This window comes from Symsagittifera roscoffensis, chromosome 10, assembly GCF_963678635.1.
Source record: "Symsagittifera roscoffensis chromosome 10, txSymRosc1.1, whole genome shotgun sequence".
NCBI lineage: Eukaryota > Metazoa > Xenacoelomorpha > Acoela > Convolutidae > Symsagittifera > Symsagittifera roscoffensis.
The window spans coordinates 28,955,823-28,972,572 of record NC_087071.1 but is presented as its reverse complement, the minus strand read 5'-3'; the positions used below and the strand labels follow the sequence as shown (position 1 = coordinate 28,972,572).

The window sequence follows — 16,750 nt, the reverse complement described above, 5'->3', positions numbered from 1 at the left end:
CAGTTGAGTCAGCTTTTATGAAAAAGATGAAATTGGTACCTAATTTTCTGGAAACTTACAAAGGTATAGGTTTTTTCGATAACGATATGAGATAAACAGTCTAGAAATGGAAAGAAAGAAAGTTCAAATTTATCAAAGGCCATCTTCTCTGGGTAACTTTTTCTTGTACTTTCTGATGTAACTAACTTTAAGAATCAGAATTTGAGAAGCTATTTAGCTTTGAGATCAATGAAAATTTTCAAAGTTAGAGAACCATTAAGATTTCTGTCCATTTTGTCTTTAAAATCAACAAAAATATGCATCTAAATGACTCACCAATTATTCAATAATGTTTTTGTTCTTCGCCCTTGCTTTTATTTGTAACTATATTGCATGTAAGTGTCCATGAAAGAAAGCAATCTCAAGAACTGAAGGTCGATTTTGAATAAACAACAATATATTTTTGGAAAAGGGGAGTAAAAAGGGGAGTAACACGTTTCTTAAAGTTCCACATCTACCAACCACCTGAAAAAAGCATTATGTTACGCAAAACTTTAATCTATTTGCAAAGGTAGATCACACTTTCAGCTTCTGCATTTGATATGAAGAAATTCATCTAAAACATCCTGTATTTCGAAGCATAGTTTGAGCATTTCAAAAATTCAACAATGAATGCAGATCTACCATGACTTTTTTGTGTTTTACTTTTTGTAAACATATCAATGATAGTAAAACTTCATCAATTAATTGGAAGAAACAAATTTTGTGCAAGCCGCAACAAATTGCTTTAAAGATTGTCATTTATTTCTATTTCTAATGTTTTTTTTCGAACAGTTACATCCAAGTTCCTACAGTTTCATCCAGCTAATGAGTGTTTTAAAGATATCAGATTATAAGAAAATAATTTTAAAAATGTAGTCAGTATATATTTTCGGAAAATGTACGGACTTCTCAAGTCACTCTTTGTCATTTGGAGCTACAGTAGTGCTAATTTATGTTAAGCAGAAAAATCAAAAACTTTTGGAAAGTTAAATCGCGTTTTTCTCAACTTGGTAAAGAAAAAGGAAGAGAACAAAAAAGCTTAGGTTTTTACCAGAATTATCTGATGCAAATAAGTATGCGAAATTCGAAAAAATATGTTTTTCTAAAATTGGGCCATTATGGTTTTTTTATTTAATCAAAACTTACGCTAAAAATAAAAAATTATTTAACGAGAATTTTTATCGAAGAACTTCTCAATCAGCACAAAAACATTCCAAGAAAGTAATGATCTCCAAAAACTGTATAAAAAAAAGTTTTTTTTTCGGTTTAATGCAAAAAAAGAAATTTTTAATATTGTAAAAATTTTATCTTTAAATTGAGTTGTTGGACTGAGCAAAAACACCTTTCTTATGAAATAAATTTGGTATTTATTCGTAGCTTTTTGTAATCTTAAAAAAATCCAAAAATTAACAGCTTATTCAAATGGTACTGCAAACTAGTTTCATCATCTTTTGGATTTGTGAATACAATACTACAAGTTCATTAAAAATAATAAAAAAGAAAATTAACTGGTACAAAACTATTTGTTCTCGCATGACGTGATTCAAAACTGAGCGTTTCGTTTTTCTACTTTTAAAAGAGTTTTAGTAGTTCATGCACAATTATCATTTTATTTTTTGGGAAAAAAAACTACAAATCATTTTCAATTCTTTTCTAATTAAATTATTGACGTTGAAACTTGATGAAAAATTTTGAAAAAAAAGAGTTTTTTTTGTTTTGCACATTATCGATACCAAACGCAACACCACACTACAAAAATGTTAATAAACATTAAAGCAGCGCTTTTTCTTCGACATGAAAAATTTTGATGATTAAACTTTTTGAAAATTTTATTTATTTGTTTCACCGTTTAGATTTTTGACTAATGGTTTGTAAACGCCCAAGTTCAGATATAACTTATAATGAATCGAGACTCTTCCTGGACCCGTTTCCAATTTTTAAAAAAAAAATCAAGAGAAGATCTTTTTTACTTTTCTGATTGTATGATATTTTTTTTCAAAAATTCTATTGATTTCATAATTCACTGAGATTCAAAAAGCATTTCCAGAAAGGAATAGCTTTGTATTTTCATGAGTATAGTCGTCTTAAATCGTCTTTCTCGCTGTTTCTTCTTGTGAATTTTTTGATAAGTTTTCATGGGCTCTTCTTTTCAAAATAGATAATCCCACATACGACTTTGGTTGAAAATATCTTTTTTTTGAGATTAGGACGATTCACATTGTACAACCGAGTATTGAAATGCTCATCTCACCCTTTTTAAAACAAAAATATGCATCTAAATGACTCACCAATTATTCAATAATGTTTTTGTTCTTCGCCCTTGCTTTTATTTCTAACTATATTGCATGTAAGTGTCCATGAAAGAAAGCAATCTCAAGAACTGAAGGTCGATTTTGAATAAACAACAATATATTTTGGAAAAGGGGAGTAAAAAGGGGAGTAACACGTTTCTTAAAGTTCCACATCTACCAACCACCTGAAAAAAGCATTATCTTACACAAAACTTTCATCTATTTGCAAAGGTAGATCACACTTTCAGCTTCTGCATTTGATATGAAGAAATTCATCTAAAACATCCTGTTTTTCGAAGCATAGTTTGAGCATTTCAAAAATTCAACAATGAATGCAGATCTACCATGACTTTTTTGTGTTTTACTTTTTGTAAACATATCAATGATAGTAAAACTTCATCAATTAATTGGAAGAAACAAATTTTGTGCAAGCCGCAACAAATTGCTTTAAAGATTGTCATTTATTTCTATAACTAATGTTTTTTTTTCGAACAGTTACATCCAAGTTCCTACAGTTTCATCCAACTAATGAGTGTTTTAAAGATATCAGATTATAAGAAAATAATTTAAAAAATGTAGTCAGTATATATTTTCGGAAAATGTACGGACTTCTCAAGTCACTCTTTGTCATTTGGAGCTACAGTAGTGCTAATTTATGTTAAGCAGAAAAATCAAAACCTTTTGGAAAGTTAAATCGCGTTTTTCTCAACTTGGTAAAGAAAAAGGAAGAGAACAAAAAAGATTAGGTTTTTACCAGAATTATCTGATGCAAATAAGTATGCGAAATTCGAAAAAATATGTTTTTCTAAAATTGGGCCATTATGGTTTTTTTATTTAATCAAAACTTACGCTAAAAATAAAAAAATATATAACGAGAGTTTTTATCGAAGAACTTCTCAATCAGCACAAAAACATTCCAAGAAAGTAATGATCTCAAAAAACTGTATAAAAAAAGTTTTTTTTTCGGTTTAATGCAAAAAAAGAAATTTTTAATATTGTAAAAATTTTATCTTTAAACTGAGTTGTTGGACTGAGTAAAAACCTCTTTCTCATGAAATAAATTGGTATTTATTCGTAGCTTTTTGTAATCTTAAAAAAATCCAAAAATTAATAGCTTATTCAAATGGTACTGCAAGCTAGTTTCATCATCTTTTGGATTTGTGAATACAATACTACAAGTTCATTAAAAATAACAAAAAAGAAAATTAACTGGTACAAAACTATTTGTTCTCGCATGACGTGATTCAAAACTGAGCGTTTCGTTTTTCTACTTTTAAAAGAGTTTTAGTAGTTCATGCACAATTATCATTTTATTTTTTGGGAAAAAAACTACAAATCATTTTCAATTCTTTTCTAATTAAATTATTGACGTTGAAACTTGATGAAAAATTTTGAAAAAAAAGAGTTTTTTTTTTGTTTTGCACATTATCGATACCAAACGCAACACCACACTACAAAAATGTTAATAAACATTAAAGCAGCGCTTTTTCTTCGACATGAAAAATTTTGATGATTAAACTTTTTGAAAATTTTATTTATTTGTTTCACCGTTTAGATTTTTGACTAATGGTTTGTAAACGCCCAAGTTTAGATATAACTTATAATGAATCGAGACTCTTCCTGGACCCGTTTCCAATTTTTAAAAAAAAAATCAAGAGAAGATCTTTTTTACTTTTCTGATTGTATGATATTTTTTTTTCAAAAATTCTATTGATTTCATAATTCATTGAGATTCAAAAAGCATTTCCAGAAAGGAATAGCTTTGTATTTTCATGAGTATAGTCGTCTTAAATCGTCTTTCTCGCTGTTTCTTCTTGTGAATTTTTTGATAAGTTTTCATGGGCTCTTCTTTTCAAAATAGATAATCCCACATACGACTTTGGTTGAAAATATCTTTTTTTTGAGATTAGGACGATTCACATTGTACAATCGAGTATTGAAATGCTCATCTCACCCTTTTAAAAACAACTTTGAAGACTATGATTCAAATGGTGAAAAAAAATCGTAACAAAGAACACAGGAATATGATGTTTTTGCTTAACTTTGTTATAGAATCACTTGTTATATTTACTTACATACTTTTTACTTTTTAGTTTTGAAAAAAGATTTCAAATACAATGCTGAAGTATCTGCATCCAAGTTTACGCGTAAGTAATCAATTATAACAGATTATTATGCTGATTTTTTGACAATTCTAATTTATTATAATTACCAAAATTCGGTGTTTAAAGTATTTACAATTGATTATAATCGTGATATTTTCCAAGAGATTATAATCTCTTATAATAGATGAAAATTGACTATAGTTCTTACAAAAAACCCTTAAAATCAATTATAATTGATTCTAATTGGTTATAATCTCTAATTTTGCCGAATATTTGTCAATTCAAAACTACATTCGAATTATATCTTATGGGTTATTATGTTTGTGTCAATAAAAAAAATCTCTAAAAGAGAGATCATTTGAACACTTTGGTTATCTGAACACAAGGTTTCATAGAGATCCCTTGATATGAGTGGAAAGGTTCCCGAGTTAAATGAAAAATAAATCGTCCGAATCAAACATGAACTAGATTAATTTGTTGATGATTTGGTGTATAAAAAAAGCTTCAAATATGCATCACAAAACACATCTAATGGGGAAGAAATGAAAAAAAAAACTTATAAATCTGAACTAATTGGAAACCTTTTTAAAAAATTTTCTTTATTTTCATAGAAACGTCTACAAAAAGCATAAAATATAAGCAGTTTAGATGCAACTTCGAGGACAAAATGGACAAACAAAAATGATTATAATCATTTATAATCGATTATAATGGATTTTTGTGCAAAACTAAAGAACTAGAAATTTGAATAAACATAATGGATTATAATCAATTTTAATCGATTATAATTGTATCGAAAAATAGACGAATAAATAATCGATTATAATCGATTTTAATGGATTATAATTAATTTTAGTTTGACTTTAAAAAAGAGATTAGAATCCATTATTAATTGATTAAAATCGATTGTTTCTCAATTTTAGTAAGACTAATACTAAATCATAATATAATCGATTATTAACGCTTGAAACTTAATGCGGGTAGCTCGCCGTCTGAGTAAGCCTTAGATTTTAGTTAAAACCTGAAATTGCTGCAATTCTGCAAGTAAAGCTATGGCCGAATAAATTTTCACGATTTGTTTGTTTGGCATTGTTATGTTTCTGAATTATGTTTGTTATTTTGATCTAGCAATTTTGTTCTGGCAAAAGTTTTATTTTCTCAACAATTATAGTAAAATGCATTTCAGACAATCACTTTTGTTCTTGTTGCTGGAAACCTACTGTAAGTAATCTTAGTAAAATTTTTGGCGCTAGTATAGTGTTTGCTTCCCATTAAAGATCATTTTTACGCTCAAATTATACCTCAGTTTGCTGAGGAGAAATCGCTGCAAAAATTTCTGATGGTAATTGAGGAAGATAGACTCATGTTTAACTTGAAATTTTTACAATAGTAACAGAAGATTTAAATGACATGTTATCTAAATATTTAGCAACACAAATATTAGCAACAGAAAATAATTTTGATTAATGAGAAAAAATTGTTAGAACAAACAAAAATGTATTGGCTGAGATCATTCATTTTTTAAGCTTTCTTTATGGTCAATGCTTCAAATTCAGAATCGTTAGAGTTTGTGCTGCCCGATTCCAAAACGCTACTGGGAGCTGCATGCCGCAGTTTCAGGTTAACACTTGTTTTTTTTTTCTGAAATGATTTTGGTACTTTCATTACAAATTTTGCAAAAGTTTGATCAGAAATGAAAGCATCTCCGACTTTGACAGAATTTTGATCAATTCAAAAGGTTTAATAACTTGAGTCTTTGTATGCCACCTGAAAAAAGCAAAGGGGGTGAAATCATTTCAAACGAATTAAGCGTATACAGTGCAATTGATTTGACTAAAATTATCACTAACCAAATCCCGAGTAGCTATTTTTTTACCAAAAAATAAATAGAAAAGTTTTGAGACCTTTAACGTTTCAGTTTATACTCAGTTTTTTTTAAATGTTTGATCAAATTTTTGTTTACATCTGAACAAAAGTGATCCTTAGAAGCTTTTTCAAAAATTTTTAATCTAAGAGCTCATAACCAACTCTTAACGACCTAATGACTTAAACTGCGATTTAAGTCATTTGCTTTCCGCATCCAAGTTTACGCGTAAATAATCGATCATAACAGATTATTAGGTTTTTTTTGTGACAATTACAATTGATTACAGTTACCAAAATTAGATGCTTGAAAATTCATAATTAATAATAGTTAATGCAAAAAAACTCCTCAAATCAATTATAATCGACCAACCTTAACTTGGCAAGATTCGGTCATACCAAAAATTTACTTCAATCAAATCCTGTGCTTATTTTTAACTGTCAAAAAAAAATCTCTAAAAGCGAGATTTCTTGTCACACTTAGGCTCATCTGAAAAAAAAAACGTTTTACAACCAAATTAGCAGAAAAAATAAATCTTCCAAATTAACCATGAACCTAATGCAATATGCTAATTTTTGGTGGCTAAAAACTTAAAAACTTGCATTAATAAACAACTTCAAAGGAGAAATGAAAAAATAAAAGTGATAAATTGAATTGATCTGAATTTTCATATAAACCAAAGACTGCAAAAACCGTAAATATTAAGCAATTCAATGGCAAGGTCAAAGACAAAATGGGCAAACAAAAGGGATTATAGTTTTTTTTGTGAAGAGCATGTAAATTAGAAAAATCCAATTGCTCAATAACTGGTCTCAAACAGTTTTAGGCAAAAAAAACTTTGAAAAAGCTATATTTTTGAATTTTGTTTGCTTTGATTCCCTTCAGCCAATTAGCAGTAGAAAATGAGAATAATTGGACATATATAGAATATATAGAACCAGGGGCGGAATTAGGGGGGGAGGTGACGCTTTTTAGTACTTTTTAAAAATCCATTTTTGGCCGACCGACCCTAAAATTTTTCTAAAGGCGCATTTGGCGCCAAAATACACTAATTTTGAGGGGGGAGCGCGCGCCGAAAAACGCAGTTTTTTTGGTCAAAATTTTCCAAAAAAGTGCTTATATATATTTTTTTTGAAAATAATACCTGCGGCGCAGAAAGTTTGGCTAAAACAGAGACTAAACTGTGCTTAGGGAGAGCTCGAAAAATCAACTCAGTAGACCTAAAAAAAAAGGTCCTAAAGTTTTCGATTTTTTTTTGCAAATCCGCCCCCCGCCTCGAAAAAATCCTAGATCCGCCCTTGTATAGAACATAACTTGAGAATAATGAAAACAACTACTCAGCTAGCGTTCCTCATTTAGTTTGAAGTTATCGTAGAGCAAGATAAAATGCCACGCCGCAATGAAATTACGCTTCCCGCGTCATAGATAAACTTTTTAGAGAACGCATAAATAAAACCAAGACCAGCCAAAATAGTAGTCTCAAACCACTGAAGACTCGCCCAATTTAAGTACGGTTGTTAAGTTAAGTATTGATTGCAGATAACTACAATTCCTCGAGAAGTTGAGCTCAGAGAGGCAATATATTTCATCCCCGCATTCAGTTTCAAGCTTCAACAATGGATATTATTATGATTTTACTACCTATATTATGTTTTAGTCTTACTAATGATTTGAGTTTTATTATAGTTTTAGTAGTTATGTTATGATCTTAGTCTTACTAAAATTGAGAAAAAAAAGATTTTAATCAATTAATAATCAATTATAAATTCTATCTTTGAAGCCAATTTATAATCAATTATAAAACAAAATAAAAAAATAACTTTAATCGCTTAATGTTCGATCCATTTTTCGGTATATTTATAATCGATTGTGATCTGTTATAATTGTCTACTTTTATCTATTTTCTGATTCATTAGTTGTGCACAAAAAATCCATGATAAACTAATACTATTTATTTTAAAAAACCCTTTTGTTTGCCCAAATTGTCTTCGCTCTAGCATCTGAACTGCTTATGTTTTATGTTGTTTAATGATGCACATTTTAAGTTTTTGAACAAACAAAATATTCGCAATTTGCTTCGATTCTTGCTTTATTCTGAAAAATCATTTTTCACTTAACGCGGGAACCTTTTAGCTATTATGAAAGGGTCTCAATGAAAGTTTTGTTTCGGGGTAAAATTTGTGTTAAAAAAAATCATCTTGTAAATGGAGTCTGGTCTTTTAAGATTTTGTTATTGACAGAAAAAAAAACTAACCCAATACAGTTATAACCCAGATATAGTTACGCTCGCCGTTAGCAAGCATTGTCAAATCGAAATTTGGACTCCATTCAAGAAGTAGTTTAATAGAAACAATTGAATCATTTGCTGCCCTGCTGCAGACATGCTCAGTTTCAAAAAAATCAAATGGAATTACCCTCTCTAGATAACAAATAAGTGGCGCACGTTTAGAGCTTTAATTATTTTTTTCTAGAATTTTCTTGAAAATTTTTTGAATTTTTTTTTCGGATTCGTGGTTTTCAGCCAAGTTTCCATCGGCTCATATTACGTTTTAAATAGCAATTTTTACTAAAATTTATCAGTCTGTTTTTCTAAAACATGGATTTTATTTTGACTTTAAATTTTTCTAACTAGGACTGAAAGTTCTGTACTTTGTCTTTACTAAGTCTGATTTCGAATAATTTTTTCAAATGTTTTTTTTTCAATTAAACGATTTTGGCTTAGATAAGTCGGCTGAATCAACAATCTATACTGCGTAGTTCCGGAAGCCAAAAAAAATATATTAGATGAAATTAGGTATTATGAAAAAGTTTGGGATTTGGTCTTTCCAAATTTTTTGACACGCTTTCGATTTTCAAAAAGTTTGTTTGCAATTTTTTTTAGTTCGGTAGAGAACTCTTTCGATTTGCACAAAAATTTATCAAAGAAAAACTCCAGCTCATCTGAGCGCCTGCATAGTCTTCTAATCTCTTTTTACTGCTTTTTAGCCTTCGAAAATCTTTGGGGAAGATTCAACCCAAATTTTACTCTTTTTAGCTTTCGAAAATCTTTGGGGAAGATTCAACCCAAATTTTTGGATTTTTTTCTCGTTTTCTTATGAATTAAATCCCAGGTACGAAAGTTTGGGTTCATTTGATGGAAAAAATTGTCGGCATTTTTTTGCATATGCGGCTAATTTCAACTGTTTTTTATTATCGAAAAAGTTATGACCCTAGAAAAAGTCAAACTTTCGTTTTTTCGAGCGTTTTTTGAGTTTTTTTTGTTCTTTCTTGAAATTGACCGTCCCGAGTCTAAAAGATAGTTTTCAATCGAATTAATGGGTTATTGGAAGCTGCCTTGAATGATCAACTACGGCCATGTTTTTAGAAACAAAATGTGTCGCCCTCGAAAAAATTATACTTCGTTTTTTTAACGTTTTTCAAAACCGTTTATTTTTAAGAATACCCTCTGATATTTTGTTCGCGTGTTCAATCAAAACAAAAGCTTCTGTTAATCTCTTTCGCATAAGATTTTTTTCTCAAAGCAATTTTAAGAGCAAAAGCTATAGCCCTAGAAAAAGTTAATACTTGGTTATTGTACCCTCATTAGAAACTAATTGACTTTCATCGAAAACTACACAGCTAATTTTTCGGTTAAGTATTCAATCGACAAACTCGAATTTTTCTTCATCTGTTCTTTCATTTTTTTTATCGCTTAAAGACATGTTAACCGGCTTGTCTTTGAAATCCAGGAACATACAGACACAGAACTGTGCGCCAATCCAGTGCACATTTTGGAATAGAAATGACCCTTGCGATACCTTTTCCTTCAGAAACGGTGAGTCCTCTTATTTTGTATGAAAAATATGGTATCTCAGGGAAAGTGCCTATTTCTTAAAAAAATTCCGTCTTCTCAATGGTTTTAGTAGAAATTTTGAAATTACCCATTTTTTTTCGAATCAAAAGAAAAAAATTCAAAGCATCAAACAGTTACCTCTTGCTTAAGCTGGACCACTAGTTATTTTTTATCAAGTTTTGCGATTAATTTGGATGAATTAGTTTTTTTTTTCAAATTTTTTCGATTTTTTTTCTTTATTTTTCATTTTCGTAATGTCTCGCAAGTGGTACAAAGCTTCAATAGGCCTCTTGGTTAAATTACACTTTTTGTGTGACAAAAAATTGCCAAAATATACGATTCTAATCGATGATATCCAATTATAATTAATTTAATTTAACAGATTTTGTTCTAACTATGATCAGTTATGATTGATTATAACAAAGTATTTTTGATTGGAAAACATCACGATTATATTCAATTATAAAAACCTTCAAGCGCTTATTTTTGATAATCATGATAGATCATAAATTTCTAAAAATCACCATAATTATCCGTTATTATGGATATTTTTCTCTTAAACTTGGATGCAGCAGGGTTTGAAAACTCATTTTTTGAAATCGCTTCGTCGCTTAATGAAAAACCACAAAAAGCATTATTGATATGTTTCATCAGGCAATGTAGGAATCAACAATATTTCATTTTTTATCAAAGTCTGTGTATAGTCCGTAAAATCAAATGCACTGGTTGAATAACACAACTCAGACCTCCTTTTCTCAATTCTCTGATGACGCAAAAATATCTCAGAAAATTCAATTAGTTCTTAACATTTTTTCCGTAACATAATCCAACTACTAACAATTCGTTTCAGGCCATGTCAAAAATTTAAGTTTTCTGAAATAAATATTCATATTTGAGCGTAGGATCTTTTGTTTGTTTGTCAAAAGAAAGTTCAGAAGAATTTAAAATGATTTTTATCGCTCTTGATACCCTTCTTGCATAGAGTTCTCATCATCAATTTTTTTTCTAATTTAACTTTTTATGCTAGTGGATTGTAAAAATGAAATCGATATGACACCATTCAAGAATTATGTACAAACTAAGTTTTCAATGACCAACTTTCATCATATCTATTGGATCATTTCAAATTAATTTTGTAATTTAGTCCATACTTCTGCATGAGTCGATACTGGACTGCCAAAATTCGTTCACGTGAGCATCGCTGGAATGACACACTCGAAATTGAACAATTCAGTCGCTCAATTTACACAAGCATTAATTGGTTTTCCTTCTTCAATGAGTACGATTTTTCAGGTAACGATTTTAAACCTTTCTTTTTCCAAAAAAAAACTTTTTTCGCCATTTAATTTATAGCAAGATGAAGTCGCGATTGTTTAGAAAATTGGTAGTACAAAAGAGCCAAATAGATTTTTTTCTTCAAGTATTTCTTAAATTAATGTTTCCTTCAGGTTACTCCTTCCTTACAAGGGCTCAAACTAGAAGAGGATATTCGCTCATTTTGAGTCTTTGTTGAATAAGATAAACCTATTTACTTGACATTATGTAAATTTTGGTTCTTCGACTTAGTTGAAATATTAATATAAACTTTGTTGAAACATGGATCCGATCGGTGCATATTGCAGAAAACTTTTAACGAAAATCAATTTTGTTTATAGGTTGCTGCTCATACCAAATGAGAACCTATGCATTTTATGGCCAGAATCAAGGAATTTCCCCCAAAGATTACATTAACAAGTTAACCGATTTTGCAAGTGAGGGGAAAAGCTTGAGACAAATCAGGGTAAGTAATTGATTGTAATTTGCCCAGGGGCGGATCGAGGATTTTCTCGAGGGCGGGTGGAATTTTTTCAAAAAAACTTTTGTCGGCTTTTTTTTAGGTCGACCAAATTGATTTTCTAGCTCTCCCACTTCTTTTCGACGCAGGAAAAATTTTGAAAAAACAAGTCAAAAATTTGAAAAATTGGCGTTTTTAGGCATTTTTTTTTTTGAAAATTTTGATCACAAAATTGCTTTTTTTTGGCTCACTCAAAATTAATAGGCGCCTTTAGAAAAGTTTAAGGGTCCGTCAGCCAGAAATGTTTATGCCAAAATAGTACAAAGGAGGGGCTCTTTGGGTTGGCAGGTGGACGAATCCCTGAGAAAGAAAGCGTCCGCCCACCCCCCCATCCTAAATCTGCCTTTGGTTTTGCTAATGTTTCTGCTGAGATGTTTTGGTGCAGCTCTGTGAGGAACCAAACAGGTTTTATTTTTTGCTGTCTTTGTGGAGAGTTAGCTACCAGCTCACAATTAACCTCATTTTCCATCAAGTTTATCTCACATTATAGTTAAATGAATTTTAAGGATAAAGTGTGCTTGATTTTAACAATTCTGGATGAAAACAATTCTGGATGAAAACTTCTTATGAATTAGCTGAGTAAAACAGCGTTTTGTGTTTGCTATGTGCGAAAATATGAAACAAGAAAAAACGAGACGAAATGGTTTTATTTCGCTTCCGTTAACGAGGCGAAATGGTTTTATAACGGAAGCTTATGAAACAACCGCATTCAATTTTTTTCAAATTCTTTTTTATTTCGAGCTCATAACAAAAACAATTATGTTACTTGATAATCTATGGTCACTTAAGTTCAATTGTTTAATTTTTTACCCCAGAAATTAGTGTATTACATAACTTTTATGGAAAATTTCTTTTCTATGCAGACAACCAGCTTCAATTTTGTTCCCATCAGTTAAAAGCGATTATATCTGGGGGCACCTAACCTTTTCAGGAACAGTTTTTCTTCTCTGAAATCGGCAGATTGTAGTATTTTGAATTGTTTTACCTGGCTGTTTTCCTGAATGGTTTAATGCTAGGAGTTGGTTCTTGTTCCTTGAATCAACACTTTTACCTTATAGGGGAGAATTCGCGTTATTGTCAGTCGATAGCTGCCGCTCCGAAAAAAAAGAAGACAAGAAAAAACATTGACACATAAAAAAGTTTTTTTTTGCAGTACTTGGCGCCGCAGTTTATCGTAGAAGCTGTCAGAGTTCTTTCTTCGACATTATCAAGTATCTCAACTCTTTCGGTTCCAACTTATTCGATAATCCGAATCTATCAAAAAAATGACAACAATGAATCATCAGTAGGAGGGTGGATGCTATTGAACCGCCATGTATTAGGATAGGCTATGGATTTCTGGGACCACACCCTAAGTTTAAACATAGGGAATAGATCTCCCATTGTTTTAAGATCGATACAGGTTTCGGAGTTTCAGATGGTACGTTTTCTGCCAATACATCAACATATGAGACTCTATAGAACAAAGATTCTGAAAATTAGAATAGAAAATCGATCACTCAAGGTGACAGTATAAACTTTGAGGGATGAGTTTCTTATGGTGAGTTTCAGATGGTACGCTTTTTTCTTCAAAAATCTCAAATGATCAAATTGAAATCACCTGTTTTGATTATTTTAGTGTTGCCCATGTAGTTCTAAAAGATCAATGTTGAATTACGCGTAGAGAGTAATTTCAAACCCATTTTGCATTATATTTGAAATCATAATTAAACAATCAACAAGTTTTTGAATAAAATGTTTTTTTTTCTTTTTTACGTTTGGATTTCAATTTGTTCTAATTTGGGCTAGGAAGTGTGATAAATGGTGTTTTGAAAATCCGAAGCAGAGCTCGTATTAGCTGAAATTATGCTGAAACATCGCAAACAAAACATATTCTGAGAAGCTGAATTGAAATTTTGTCATTTCAGATTCAGTCTCTAAGCAAGTTTTTTTCAAATTATACTTTTCTTATATGGTTTAAACAGTTCTTTTGTCCAGCTAATGTTAGACATAGAGAAAAATTTCAATTCAAATGATGAATTTTAGAAGTATTTATTGATAGTTTTTGAGAAATTGCATAATTCACTCTTTCTCGTCTTTTTGTCATTGATATACCTAAACTTAATACAAAAAAATTACCACTTCTCGGATTTTCTAAGCAAAAATTATGCTAAATTTGAGATCATTGATATGATTTACTCTGCTGTAAAACCTAAAAATTGGGTTTAAGAAAAGTGTATTAGAATACGGGTGAAACTTAATCCCAAAGCCTTTCAACTTAGTCCATTTTCTCTCTTTTGCTTTTAAAACACAAATTATCAAAAAACCTTGGAGAAATTTTAGGTATATTCCTGCTGTAGTTTGTATTTAAAATTTTCTAGTTGAACCAACATCCAATTGAAACTTAGTCAGAACTAAGGAATTCAGGGTAAAAATTGTATCAAGTGAACGAACAATTTGCTGGCAAAATTTCACATACAATTCAGGGAAGCCTACATTCAGAAGACATTTTTTTTCATTCATTAGCTATTTTAAATTTTTTAAGCAAAAATTGAATTTTGGCGACTAGCAGCAAAACAGTCTAAAATTTACTTTATCCTTGAGTTTAATCGAAAAAATTTTCAAGAGAAAGAGAGAGAGAGAGAGAGAGAGAGAGAGAGAGAGAGACAGAATTGGAGCTTAGTTCAAGTGATTTAAATTTGAATACATCTAGGTAATTGTTAATATAAATTTAGCCTAAACTATTGATAGTTATCTCAAAACCCTGCTAAATGATTTCTACAACATTTTTTTGAGAGTTTCTTCACTTAAATTTAGGCAGAAGTGCGCAAAGAAACACAATTCTTAAAACTTGCTCAGTCTTTTAAAAGAATTTCTGTTGAAAAAATTCATGAAAAATGATGTATAAAGTTTATCCTTCAAACATTTTATACATCTTAGGCTATTTTAATCAAGCAATAAAAACTTGATAGTTCAGCCGCAATTTCGAAATGAATCAAAATTGAATCCAAACGCAACAAAAATTTGTCTTTAATTGAATTCATTGAAATCAAATACGATATCATTGGTTCAACTTGAAAACCTAAAAATTTGATTCAGCTGAAATTACTATAATTTTCATTTAAGTCCAATAAATCTAATAGATTCTCACTTTTTTTTACTTTTATTTAAAAACATGAAAGTAAGTCTTGAAAGCCGTTTTTAAATTTCAACTCTAAGAAATTCAAATATAAAAAAAACCCTATTTTCAAAAAATATAACAATTAACCAATATATTTTAATTTTAATCATGGTGAAATGTTTTAATCATAATTCATTCTGCGATAAAAAAATCTAAAGCGTTTTTTTTCTTGAAAGTACAGATAGTGTATGCATTGAAAAAAGATTTTTTTCTTCAAATTCGATTATTATTTTTCAAAAGAAATCTTTTGTCGTAAAAATCTTCTCTAAAAGTTATTTAGTCGAAGAAATGTATCAATTCACGAAAAAATTTCATTTCTATCGTTTTTGATATGATTGCCGGAGTCTAGCAAAACTTCCATTTTTTCTAGACTTCCATTTTAAACTTCCATTATTTGCATTATTTTTTCTATTTCCATTTTCGAATGTTTTTTATTTTTTTGTATAAAAAGGTCCTGAACGCAGTTTTCTGGTTTCTGGTTCATCTGTTATCCTCCAGGATAAATTTCTTACATGTGGAAATCGACACACAAAAAAATACTAAACACTGAAAAAATTTCAATAACTAGCCCATCATTTCAAATTCGAAGGCAGATTCATGTCATACAAAAATCTCTTTGATTCTTTCAATCTCTTTACTATTTAATTTAATTCATCAAATGATGGAAACAATTTTTTTTCTATCAGTTTCAATTATTGGCATTAGTTTTTATCTTCTATATATCATTTTCCTCATATAAATCTGAAAACAATGAAAACAATTAGAAAAAGAAAAAACTTTAGAGCTTAAGCATCCAATTATCTGCTTAGAAAACACACTAATTCCTAAAGCTTTAAAAGAACTTGTTTTTTTTTCTTGAACTTTTAGAAATGTATGCCTTGAAAGCAGAAACCTGATCTATGCTTCGTCATATATCTTCCAGAAAAATTCTTTCCATGTGAAGTTCAATACTAAACAGACAAACTTGGGGGAAAAATGTATCAATTGTTTATAGAAGAAAAACATACAAGCGTTCTCATAAGTCTGCTTCGTCTACAGTTGTTTCTGTGATCAAAGTTTCCGTTGAGAATTTCACGACAATTTAAAGGCTAATGTTGCGTGCGCTGGTTTTTCTAACAGTTACATTTTTTGAAAACAAAAACACCAAAATCAATTTTTCAAAAGAGTACTGATTAAAATCTTTTTTCGTAAGTTTTGTCCATTTTTTGATTTCGATGACATCTTGCAAATTTTTGATGTTTGACAAAAACCGATATTCTCCTGAATACTTTCATAAGTTTTTTCTCAATATGCTTTGTTTGAAGATGTTCAGAGTGCATTTGATAACTTCGGCAATGAGAATGAGTAGTGTTGGAGAGAATTACATTAACATTGACATGGCCCGAAAACTTAAAAAAAAATACAATTGAAATTACGATGACTAACTGCTTTGAACGTCAAGAAAAATTAGAATGGATTCCAACGTATTTGACGAAACTGGAAGAAAAAAACCAGTCAGTATTGAGCTGTACTTAAAAGTTTTGATAACACTCGAATAGAATTATACCTAACCTATTTTGAAAATTTCATTCATGTTGTTTTCAACCAATTACAGTCAAGTTTTTTATATTGGCAATCTCACTATAAATGAAATTTTGATCAGT

The 16,750-nt window shown here is 29.9% G+C and overlaps 1 long non-coding RNA gene across 1 annotated transcript in view; it reads left to right on the top strand.

Annotated features, from left to right (window-relative positions):
• The window catches only part of LOC134855626 (uncharacterized), a 39,490-nt gene that overhangs the window by 15,603 nt on the left and 7,137 nt on the right, over positions 1 to 16,750 (top strand). Inside the window, exons 2-3 of the long non-coding RNA XR_010164519.1 lie at positions 11,258 to 11,406; positions 11,769 to 11,893. This is a non-coding gene — a long non-coding RNA (uncharacterized LOC134855626). The remainder of the gene's footprint in view (positions 1 to 11,257; positions 11,407 to 11,768; positions 11,894 to 16,750) is intronic.